This window comes from Apteryx rowi, unplaced genomic scaffold (assembly GCF_003343035.1).
Source record: "Apteryx rowi isolate R43461 unplaced genomic scaffold, aptRow1 scaffold_136, whole genome shotgun sequence".
Lineage (NCBI taxonomy): Eukaryota > Metazoa > Chordata > Aves > Apterygiformes > Apterygidae > Apteryx > Apteryx rowi.
In genome coordinates this window covers 647,488-660,098 of record NW_020447597.1, presented here as the reverse complement: position 1 = coordinate 660,098, position 12,611 = coordinate 647,488, and positions in this window count along the sequence as shown.

The following is a 12,611-nucleotide window of genomic DNA, read 5'->3' as shown; positions in this document are numbered from 1 at the left end:
ATTTTCATTTGAGGAGCAGAGATGTTCTTAGTTAATAATATTCACATTTGCAGGGTAATGAAATAATATTGTCGTAGATTGGGAATTAACAAACAGACATTCTCCACTGACAAATATCTCTGAATAATTATCAGTGAGTGTCAGTTTTCTATTGAAAAGGTTTCTTCTATCAAGAGATTTTAAAAACTACTTGTGTCAGCTTTTACAGAAGAGCTGCTTATGGTAATCATCAGCTACGTTATTTTTCATCACGGATGCTTTTTGAAATTACTGAGCATGCCAACATTTTTGTGCTTGCTGATATTTATGAAAACTAGTGAACCACAAAATGAAGAAAGAAGTGGTAAAAAGGGTCATAGTGTCTTTTCCTGTGATCTTCAGAGCCAGGCTCAAATGAATCTAATAACAAAGGAATTGAACTCATGTAATTCTTTTTCATTATGAATTCTTAGCTGTTGCAAATGAATGAAGTAATCTAAATTACTGAGGCAAACTCTCCTGAAACCATCATTTTTATGAAATAGGGGACAGATAAAATAATATGACAAAAATCACACTTTCCTAACCACATGCAGGCATGTTATTGCATTGAAATATTTGCAAGAAAAACTTGATTATTTACCCAATCTTTTTAATTTAGGGAGGAGTTAGAGTCACTTATACTACTAAATAAAAAAAACAAGAATCTTTTTTTATGGCTAACCTTCCCCACAAAAAGCAGGTGACTGTAACCAGTCTGCCTACTGGGAATGTTCTTTGACATGTGCTGTCTTTCAAACCATGTCCAGGCATCGTCTGGGACAACGTCAGTTGACCCAGGGCAGATATGGGCCAGAGAGAGTGCTAGCAATTAAACAGTGCAATTAATCATGGGCCAATTCTTGAACCTGTATCTTAGTCCTGCGTATTTACTACTGCAGATATGCCTTTCAGTATTCAATGAGCTACCCTTGTCTTCAAACATTTTAGGAGATGTTCTTTTCATTTTGAAGGCTTTCAGTGCCTTTCATTTTGATAGACAATCCTGCTGCAATGAATCATTGGCTTTTTGTGGCTTTCACTGTCGTCACATAAATTACAGAGTTGTGGTTTAATACACATTCCCCAGTTTCGCTGATGCAGCAGACAGCAGGACTTTGAACATGCCAGACCTTCATCACTGCTTTACCATCAGATGGCTCTTTCTGTCAAGCCACCTAAGTAACGTCTGACCTAAAAGCTTTCTCTTTTCTTCCCAGAGAGTGCCCCAAGTGTTGCCTTATATGGATGAAGTTAGTCTGCTGGTTTTACGAGCCCACTTCTATGCACATTCTGGTCTTCAAACAAATCTGTCACAGTGTTGATAATATTACAGGAGCAGATGATAATCAGGTCCTCAGTTACATTAAAATGTGCATTCACACAGTGAACCTTAAACTGAGCATTGCCAGTAGCACTGCACACTTGTACAATCAGAGAAAAAAAAATGCAGTTATTGAAAATGTGTGTGTTGTGGATTGGGGCAAGAAGTACAGATCTGTTGTTGGGATCTATTATGTGGTTTTTCGCTCCCTTGAAAAAAGTTGGCAACTTATACTTCATTTCTTCTTTACCGTTTGAAAGTTTGCATTCCTCTGAGCCTTAAATGCTTCATGTAAGTGTTTCAGTAATGATTTCAGTGTGTTAGGAGTTTTCACAAGGAAAGAGTAAAATGAAGGCAGTTCCTATGAGAGGCTGGATTTTTGGCTTGGATTTATTTTTAGATTGTGAAGCCATCTCCTGAGATATTTAGTGCAAAGTTGACCTGTGTGTGACTGCCATTTATTTAAAATACCACTCTAAATGCAACCTTCTCTGCACAGTCACAGCATTGCCTTAAATTTTAAGTGTTTGCCAATAGCTTGATTATCTGTTCCAATATCTTTTCTAGAAATTCAAACTAGTCTGACTGGTATTAAATGCTCTGGCTCATTGTTTATTCTTTTTAAGTGACTGTTTGCCTGAACTAGGGAACTATGTTCCAAGTCACAGACACCAAGACATGATCACATCTGTGCTGGCTGCTCTCCTGGAGGGGTGGGAAGTGCAGTTGCAGATGGCAATAGGCATCTGTAAGAAGTGGAACAAACTCTAGAAGAACTTGGATTACAGTCCAAGCTGAGCGGACCCCTATCTCTGCAAATGATCCTGGTGTTATCTGGAGTGGTGACCTGCGCTGGGACTTGGCGCTGGCATCTTCCTGCAAAGGAACTTTTTCCAGAGAAACTAGCTCAGGATCATCTTCCTCTGACTTAACCTATGTGAATATAAAGATGTGTGACAAGACCTTCTAGCCACTGTAGAGACTCCAGTGTCAGTAGTAGCACTAAAGACCCTGTTTTGAGGCTTGGCCCACTCACCCTCAGAAAAGGTGAGCCAGCCATAAAAACAAGATTTTTAACCTTGATAATTACATGGGCTGTGGGTAAAAGAGTAAGAAGGAACGTGGAAATGCCCAAATCCTTCACTAGAGAGAAGAGCAGGCCTTTAATCCACAAGTGATCAAACACAATCTTTACTGACTTTAAGACTGCCCGAGCCAGTTCTCAAGATGACTAATGGGGATTTTGTGAGATCCTACTGATTTGAAAAAGTCTCTGCTATGTAGGCAGCCTCAAAGCTGCATTTGCATATAACCTGGATGCTTCCTCTTTGCTGGTGATATTAATGTAGTAATCATCTTTTTACAGACTTCAGGCTGGATTTATGGGTCCTTGCTGAAAACTGCCTGTCCAGAGCAGAGGTCCTCCGTCATGCAGTTGGAATCCTCAAATAATAATGATCAAGATGCAAGGAAATATCACCACCATACAGTCAATTTTTTTTTTAGAACTGTGAGTATTTATTTTGCAACTGTAAAACTTTGGAATATAAGAAATTATACTGGAACACACAACATCTTTTCTTCTAGGCCAATTTTCCACTTCCTTGTTACTTCAGTTTCTATACCTAAAGAATTGGGAGGTGGATGCTCTGTTGCCTGTGAGCTGGTGCCCAAACACAGGCAGAGTTCAAAGCACCCCAGTGTCCTAAGGTAAGAGAGTGCATTCAGATTGCAAACCACAACCTAGATATCTCACGTGTATCTATGTCTGTTATGGGCTGAATGGAAACATGGGATCAAAAGCAGGCCCAAAGCTCCACTATTATCGTTAAGATTTTGTTCAACAAAGTGCTTAATACAGCCCTGTTGTCAAATTCCTGATTAGGCGTACAAGACCAAAGGCAGCAGAAAAAGTATCACTACTTCATTTTACTCAGGTGATAAAAGCAAATGGATAATTAAGCAACTTCCCCAAAATCTGGATAACTTCAACCCACTGTTTAAAGGCAGATTTCCATGGTTCCAGCCCCTGGCTGCCCCTAGGCACTTCCAGCAGCACTGCTGTTTGGGTGGAAGGAAGGCAGGCAAGTGCAGCCAACAAGGTTGAGACAGCAATTCCCAGGAGCAAATGTGGTGCACCCAGCTTGGACGGAGGCAAAGAGGAGAGTGAGGAAGGGTTAAAGCCTCTTAGTATCCTCATTTCCCTACAATGTTAGCATCTGCTCCGCATCATCCGGGTTAAGGCATCTCTGTGGAGTCTGTGTTCCAGTCCTCTGTCACCTCCTGCAAAGGGGAAGGTTGCAGTTCGTAACAATACAACATGGGTCTGAGGCACAGGAGCCAAATTCATTCCAATTTAGCAGGCAGCGTAAGGCTCAGAAGCATGGTGAGCACTTGGAAATTCTTGCATTTTCTTTTCTCTGTACGATTCCTCATCTTTAAAACTGGGATAATGCTGACCTTCCCCACACGTGGGTTAGGAGGAGAAATCCATTAACGTTTGTGCGATGAAATGAAAGCTAGAAGGTTAAGTGGTTGTTGTCCGTGCCAATAATTCATCACATTGGGCATAAAATTAGAGCTGACAGTGACCTTTCCTTTCCTGAAGTTGTCTTTTGGGCCAGACTCAGGTCTCTGTGCTGCTGGCTTAAATCTAGAATATATACATTAACAGCAGATGAACTGTTGTAGGTTTGCAGAGGCAGAAACTAATCAGAACATTTTGCTCACTTTTTGTATAAACAGCTTTTATTATTCATTCAGACCTCAAAGTTTATGCAAATCATTTCAATGAAATAAATATTTTTTATTGCTGGCATAAAGCTGATGATAAATTCTTTGTCCCTCATTTACATTAATGTATCCAACCAGTAGCAGGTCTTTCTTAGGTAATACAACTGCCTATTAATTATTTCCCTGTCTTGCAGAAAGTGAGCACAAGAGAGAGTAGAGAATTTTACATCTACCTGAGAAATTAGTGGAGGACTTCTGTTGTACTACCTTCTCATAGGCTTCACTCAGGATTTCTGTATCAGCTAGAAATTTTCAGGATCTTAAGAATAATTCTGACTATTGGCTACAAATCTTGCAATAAATGAAACTTTATTTTATGTGCACTTTTGCAGAGCAAAGTATCACTAATCTTAAGGTCAGTGAATAGCTGAGTTAGTGAAAAGTTGGTATATACATATGTATGCACAGCTTTGCAAAATTCTCTATCCTGCAAAAGGGCTATGATATCTGATTGTGTTCTTTACATGGTAACAGGAGATATAATCCACCTACAAGGTACTGGAAAATCTGAATCTTTGGGTTTATTCATATCCAGGACCAATCATTCTTTCAGCCACTTCCAGTCTTAAAAACACCACCTTGTATCTTCATTGCAAGAAGAGGTGTGTTTCTGCCCAGAGATTCCTACCTATTTGCAAGATGTGAGTGAAGACAAGAGACTTGCAGTATTAGTTCAATATAGGTCCCCACACTTGAGGTTTATTGCAGTTAACTAAATCAATTTTAAGTTAACAATGTTTTGCCACTCATTAACTCAAATATAATGATCTTGATCAATAAGTACCTCTTTTTGCATTGAAGACAAGCCCTGAGACTCTGCAGTATAAGATGGTGATGTTGGAAGCATAGATTTTTATTTATTTATTTATTTATTTAATAATGGAAGACAATCATGGGGAAAAGGCAAGATCCTAGATCATATTTTGCCCATGGTCATAATCCCACCTCCATAAATTGCCTCCATTCACATACTTCCATTAACAACATACACTACAAGTAATTAGCAAATGTTGCCTTTCAGCTACTCTCTTCAATTTATTATTTTTAAACATTCCATTCATGAAAGGTATGACAGAAGGAAAAAAAAATAGCCTGTGTCACCTGTATAGAAGATGTCTATTTCAAAAGTGCATGTCCTGGTGACTGATTCACTTCATGTATGGATGAGCTGAAAATACCATGAGAAAACTGTCTCCATTTAGCTTGAATTGCTCTATCCCTTTCCTTTATGTCAAGTTCTGAAATTTCTTGAGTCTCTCAGCTAGCTTTAAAGTAAGATTAGACTGTAAAAATCAGCAGTTTCAACACCCTGATGTCACTTTGACCAGTATCTTTCCGCTGATGTCAGAAGAGTTATTAAGGAGTTATTCACAGGCATCAGATAATAGGAGCAACCCCTCTGGCATCAAAAAGGAGTCGTAGTCAGCATTCACCTCCCATTATAAAAGGAGGGAGGCAATTGCCTGTAGCTGGGAAGACCATTCAAGTGGACTGAGCTCTTCTGGCCCCACTAAAAAACATCAGGAGACAGCMAAAGCTCAGGATAACAGTAAAAACAGGGTGCAGCATGCTGATAGAGTCAGAACGGGGAGGAAGTCAAATAGTGACAGTTCCCCTCTCTTTTTTTCAGTAAAACCAGCTTTAGCGAACAGAGTGCTTAGAATAAGTGAAGTGTCTTCTCTTACCACCTTCCACCCACAGTGAGTTTTACTGTGCAGACACACTTTGATGCAGCCCCATTTGGGAAGGTGCCAAAACACAGAAGTTTACCCCAGCTCAGAGGTCCCAGATGGAGAAAAGGTCCCATCTACACATGTGGCTCTGCAGGGCTCAGAGGTCCCAAGAAGGAGTCTCCATGCCTGGCAGCTTTACCAGGATTATGGGCTATGCCTGTGAGCAGCTCTGGCAATTCATCTGCAGCGATGGAAAGGTGGCCATACACACCAACATGGGTACCACTGTGGGATCATTTGTATTTCTGTCTTTGGTTGTGCAACTGAGTTTTTCCGCATCACCAAAAACTATGTTTCAGTCTACCCTGAGCCCCACACACTTCTCACTGGTACTCATCAAAATCTTCCTAGACTTCATAATCCATCTGAAATCTCTGTGTGTTCCTTCTTGGGTGAGAGCATATAAATGAAATGATAAGTGGATTCCACATCTGACTATACCAGGACCAGGGCCATAGGTGGTTAACAGCATCAAAAATGGCATGCTGTCTATACAGCTTCTGTCAATGGAGAACATTTATAACCACTGGAAATTCTGACCTCTTTTCTTCTTGCCTTTGAAGCCTAAGGCTGTATATCTACTACCAAATTCAGTAGTGCCCAGGAGCATTATGAGCACTGGAAGTTATTATCTCTACTCCTAAATTGTTAGAATGGATCCCGATGTTCTTGAGATAAGGGTCACACTACACTCGCGGGGGTAATTCCCAGACACAGCCCAGGAGATAGCTAAGGCCCATTCCCAACAGGCACTTTGGATGTGGCTATCCTGTTTTAAAGGTCAAGAGAGTTCCATACTATGAATGCAGGTTCTTCCATGCTCCAGTGCCAAAGAACAAACCAGACACACATAATTTCTTAGCACAGATGTAGTTTAAATTTCCAAGGGATGAAATGGTAACAACAAAAGAGATCAAGAATTCATTTTACATATTATGTTATGTATGGTCCTAAAAGACAGTGTGTGCTTCAGTACTAGAGACTATATCTCTCAGTGTAGAAATCTCACTTTGTAACTAATGTTGCTCCCTTCTCTGTTGGGGAATATAATTTGTGGATGGAAGGGAGAAACCCTAATGAATCAATGTCACAGCTTGCAAATGCCTGAAAAACATTCTCCTTTTGCATGTCAATGACAGAAACTAGAAAGCCATAAATGATACAAGCAAGTAATCCTATCACAACCTAACAAGTCCCCGTTTATCACCAAGGTTGAGGTAACTGATGTTCAGCCCATTCTAAATGAAATAAGCCACATTTGTTTATATTCCCTTCATAGATACTGATTCACTGAAGCTTATCCCACTGCCTAGAGATTATTGTCCTGATAGAAAACCAGCATCAGTGTTAAAATAAATCATAAACATTCAAGGCAGTTTAGACTAAAATGTTTACTCTCATGACTGGTGTGATAAAAGACCCTAATTATGGTTAGTATTCTGCTAAGAAGTGGGAGATCATTAGCTATTCTGACTCTTGACAGCCATTTGTCCATCAAGAAGGAGTGATCATTCTTTGCTTCACTGCATACTTGTATTCAACCATTTAAAAGGTAAGGAGTCATGGCAAAAATTTATCACTGGCAAAGGGTATGGGCACGTAAAGAAGCTACCTCAAGGCAGTCCAATATCCTGCAGTGTGCAAACTACCCCTTTGTGACTAGTTGGGGTACTCTTTCTTGTGATAGGTGTGAGGTTGCTTAGCTGCTTCTGGGAGGTGAGAAGAGCATGCAGCACAGGAGAGGTAAGATCTTGGAGGAAGGGTGAAGGAGAGGATAAATTCTAAGCTGGTAAAATCAGCTTATTCTGATTCACTAGTTGTTTCAAGACTCGTGTAAGATGACTTCACCTGAGTTGCACACATCCACCATGGCAAAGAAGAACTGCCGAAAAGAAATGAGAGTAGTCAGGAAACTTAACAGAGCAAGTCGCCTGGCAGGTAGCCTGCTGGTTGCATTACATAACCAGGTCACTGAAGGCACCTGTCTGTTTAGTTTTGGGTAAAGGAAAAAATGTGGTTTTAGCTCAGTCCCCACTCCTGGTCAAGGTGCTGGTCCCCCCACAGAGACAGGCAAGGATGCAGGTAACATGGAGGAGAACTCTAGCATTGGCTGTAACTGTTGAACTGCAACCCTTACAAGGAAGCAATAACACTACTCTAGTCCACTTTTGTTCCAGCTCAGCTATAAAAATCTCTTGAACTGAAGCCATGCATTTTTGCACTGCTTGGAAACACACACAAAATGCTGTTTGAGAGCTTTAATTAAGGTTTGAATGCTGATTTTTTTTGAAGTTATTAACCCCCCCATCAAAACTCCTGTTCTCAAATACTCTAAAATTAAACACAGTAAAAGAGCTTGAGCTGAGCTGACCTGCTGCTTTGAAGGAATCTTTTGTTAGGAAATTAACGTACAGCAAGACTGGGCTGAAAGTTACCCAAGAGGATCAGCTTTCATTTTGAGTTAAATGTCATTGTTATAGAAAAGCAAACATAAATCTGACTGATAACATTAGCCACACTGATCTTATGGGAATTTAGGTATATAAGAAACCTGTTACTGCTAATTTGGGGGCGGAGGTTTAGGGGTTAAAGCACATACATCCAGTAGAGCTATTCTGCTGGAAAAGAAAATGAACCAACAGTCACATTTTTAGCTTGAGCCCAAATGAGGAGCCTGGGGTGTACCTGCCACTTACTAAATGTTTAGTTATCATCAGCTTGTGTTGTCTGCTAAGTAAACTGTCAGGAGCTTTGTGGATTGAGAAATGCTTTGTCATTTTAAACATGTTAAAGAAAAAGCAGTTCATTCCTTACTTGCTTTTTTCCCTTCTTTAATGTAGCACAACATGCTGAAAGCTGCTGATTTGCTGTGATGTGCACTGGCTGTTGACAAGCCCTCACATGGACATGAAGAACCTGATCTTCTACCAAGTTAAAGGCAAAACCTTCCACTATTTCCATGGGACTGACCCTCAGTTGTCACCTGCAGGTGAGAGTCCCTCAAAACTGCCAGCCCGACATAAAATGAGAATGGAAACATTGAATTCCTCTATTTCTGCTGTGAAAGCCACTGCCAGCATATAAGGCTAACAACTGGATTTTATCTGTCATTGAGAGAGAGACATTAGCATTGTTGCAGATCCAGACCCTGAAGGACTGCTCGTTAATAAAATGCCATTATGTATGGAAAATTTTGAAATGATTAAAAATCTCCTGATTTTCCTACTTTTTCTTTGAAGAAACAACCCTTTTTGTTTTCTGAAACACAACAAGAAAAAGGGTTTAATTTCTTTTCATCCAGAATTAGAAAGTTTGAAGGACAAGGTGATTTTTCAAAAAATGCTGGACTTAATGCCTTTTATCCCCATCAAATGTTCCATTAAAATGACCACACTTTAGTTTGCTGTACAATTATGTCTCTCACAGGGGAAATCTTACTTTGCTTTAATCTCATGATGCATTAAATTTATGTCCTAGAAGAACCAGCAGTGCTTTCTTGTGAGGATGAGGTTTGCTTTGGTCCAGAAGGAAGAGGTTAAGGTGTATTAGCACAGGTCATAAAGGCAGCTTCTTCCAGGAGTACGTACTAATGAGGCAGCTGCTCCAGCTTGATTAGAATTATCACCGTTACCTCACTCATTTGCCCTTGCAGAAGTGTTATTTTTAATTGGAAGCAGCACTTGTGAATCGCCTCATCCAGTTCATTATAAAAAGTCCATTGTCACAAACTAGCAGGCAGCATAATGTATTCGCGGGGCATTGTGTGCACTCCCGCTTCCTGCCAACTCAGTGCTTTCTCTCGCTGTGGAGCAGAATAGCATATTGAGCACCCTATCTGCTCAGATGAGAAGATAGGTATGTAAGCAATGAGCGCAACGACCCTTACGTGTCACGTCAAGGCTGACCCCTTGGTAGGAAAACTGATTATCCCTCTTGAAATGCTCTTGAGGAAGGTACCTGCCTCTGGCTGCTGATTCTCTATGGAAGAGGAAAGACAAAAACTAATGGGAAAGTTTAGAGTAGAGGTGATGAATATCTAGTCAAATAGGACCCAACTAGCACTCCTTCTCCTGTTGCAGATACAGAAACTGGTTGTGTTTGTACTCTCACAAAAGCGATTTCCGTCCTGTTTGAGATCCCCTCAATCCTATTTAAGTCAGTCTCGTGGTGATGACAGGTAGTGCTTTTTGTTGTGTGACTAATGCATCAGGCTGTCTTTGTGGTGTAATTTCTGTGGCTGAACAAGCAGAACCTCCACGTAAAATCACCACAGATGGTGCCCCAAAGACAGGACCTTTGTTTTGGTAACTCAGTCTGGAAAGAGATGCCTTGAACCCTGCAGAAATGTTTGTGTGCCAGTCAGTGTCCCAGAATCTGGGAGTCCAGGTCATTCATTTGCATGCTTCACACCAGAAAGAAAACACCCAACCCAGTACTGAATATACTCCAAGTACACCCGAGACTCCAGCATGCACTTGTAAGATGCCTTTTCTAGGTCTGTTTTGCACTACCCCACACTGCCTGTCTTCCTGGGTGATCCATTAAATATGTAGAGATGTCTCTCACTTTACTGATTTCAAATCTGATCTTGTTCAATCCCTGAAAAAGAGAAACGGCAGCCTCAAAGACTTTCCCAGCAAAGGCTGGTTTGCAAAGGACTGCAGCGCACACTCATACTAAAGACCAGCTCATTTGGTTACCTTATTCCTCCAGCATGCCTCCTTCTAAAAGCAGAGTATCTCAAAGAACATGTACCTCCTTCTCTGGCTGGAGGATCTACTTCAGATATTAATATAACCAAACACTTAATCATTAATACAGAAACTAAGGTCACTACTTAATACTGTTGTTTTGTAACAAAGACATTTTCTAGCACCTCCACGCCTTTAAACATTGCTTGTCTGGTTCCAAATTCATTTTCACACCTCTATTTTTGTCGTGCCCTTGGAATGACAATGCCCTTGGTCCTTACTCTTCCTTCTGGGGTTTGATCCAGAACCCACTAAGTCATTGGAAAGACCCTTGTTTAAGTTCTGGGGAATTTGAATCAAGACCTTAAAATGTTCTTGGAAGCTCATCTCTCTAGGGAGATTCCCAGCAAAAAAAAAGAAAAAAAGAAAAAAAGACCTTCGTATCTTGTATTACTTCTACCTCTTTTATAAAATCTACAGGCAGACACAATTAAACTACAAAAAATTGCATTCATCAACACTCCTGCTTTTTCCTGTTCCTCAGTTTCATATAAATGGCAAATTCAGAGCGTAAATTCAGTGGGGACATACATTATTTATTTTAAGGTTCTACAAACTGCCTATTACATTGAATGTAAACAATTAAGAAACAACCTTAGAAAAAATGGTACCTCCAGGGAACAGCTTCTTTCTCAGAAATTAGGACCTATTGAGATAGGATGAATCTCCTTGTTGGAGATTTTGGTCTTTCAGACTAAGCATGAAGAGACTATGTCTCTTTCCATAGACTTTGGTTAGACTGTGATAAATGCCTCTCTGAGATCAGGGCCTCTAAATATAGCTGCTTACATAAAAACATCTACTTGTGAGGTAGGTTTCTAAGCTCCTATTACAGACAATGGAGATCTGGGGCTAGATTCAATTGCTTGAACAAAAGCATCTCATTCCATGATAGATGTCCAATGGTGTCCTATCTGGCCTCCACCATTTAGGTAGACCCATGTACTGTCAACCCCATGAAGATGTTTTAGAGGCCTTAGGGCATTTGAAAAGGCCAACTGGAGGTGAAATGAAATACCATAAAGATCCTATAATGATACCAGGTCCTTATGCTTAGGAAAATGAATCCTGTCCTTTGACTGCAAGAGTGGCTGAGATACCTGGATCACAAGTGATAGGATTCAGCTAGTCAGTCTTTGGTTTCTAGTGCCATCTTAGGTGACTGGGATGGCTTATTTGTCCATCTGTCTCTCTAGAAATGTATAGGTCTCCCAAAGGTCCTGTGTCCCATCTGCCTGCCTCATGAGGTTATTTTGGAGACCCTCAGTCATCTAAAATAACTAGCTCAGGGCTGAATGGATTACTCAGAAGTACCTAAGCTGGTACTGAAAGGCTACATTTAAGCAAATGATCTCTCCTTGAAATTTAAGTACCCTAATTCAGAGCTGAGTCCCATCACTTGGTGGTCTCAAGCTTTTAGAAGGCTAAAGTAAAAGGAAATTAATTTCTACCGTTGTGATAGACTCCTGCTCTGAAAATATTACAGAATAGGGATCAAAATAGGAAATAATTACCTTCAGGCTGGCTTCAAGGTGACTGCAGCTTGAATCTGTGCTTGCATGCTAATTTCTGTCAGATCAGTCCTAAAAGAGGAGCCTGGACCACGACTGAGACTGTTCGTGTACCAAAATTACATGAGATGAACCCAGTCTCACAGGTCTATTAAAAAGTCATGCCTACTTAAGGAGTATCCTAATTACCACTTGGAAATATTGTGCATACACTGTGTCTAATAAAGATGCACCAGAAGAACAGAACACAAGTACTCCTTGCAGTGTAGTATTGCTGAACTATTTTAATTGCATTTGCAAGCAAATATATTGGGAAATGAATGCCTGGCAAATAATGGTGCAATTATGAGCCTAAGGTTTTGATGATATTTATAGCGTCCCAAATCAGTATTCTTTACCTAACACTTTTGCCTGATGACCTAGAATTACTTAGCAGCTTTTGAGACTCCTGGTCTTGTTAAGTGCAGTTTAAACCAGCTAT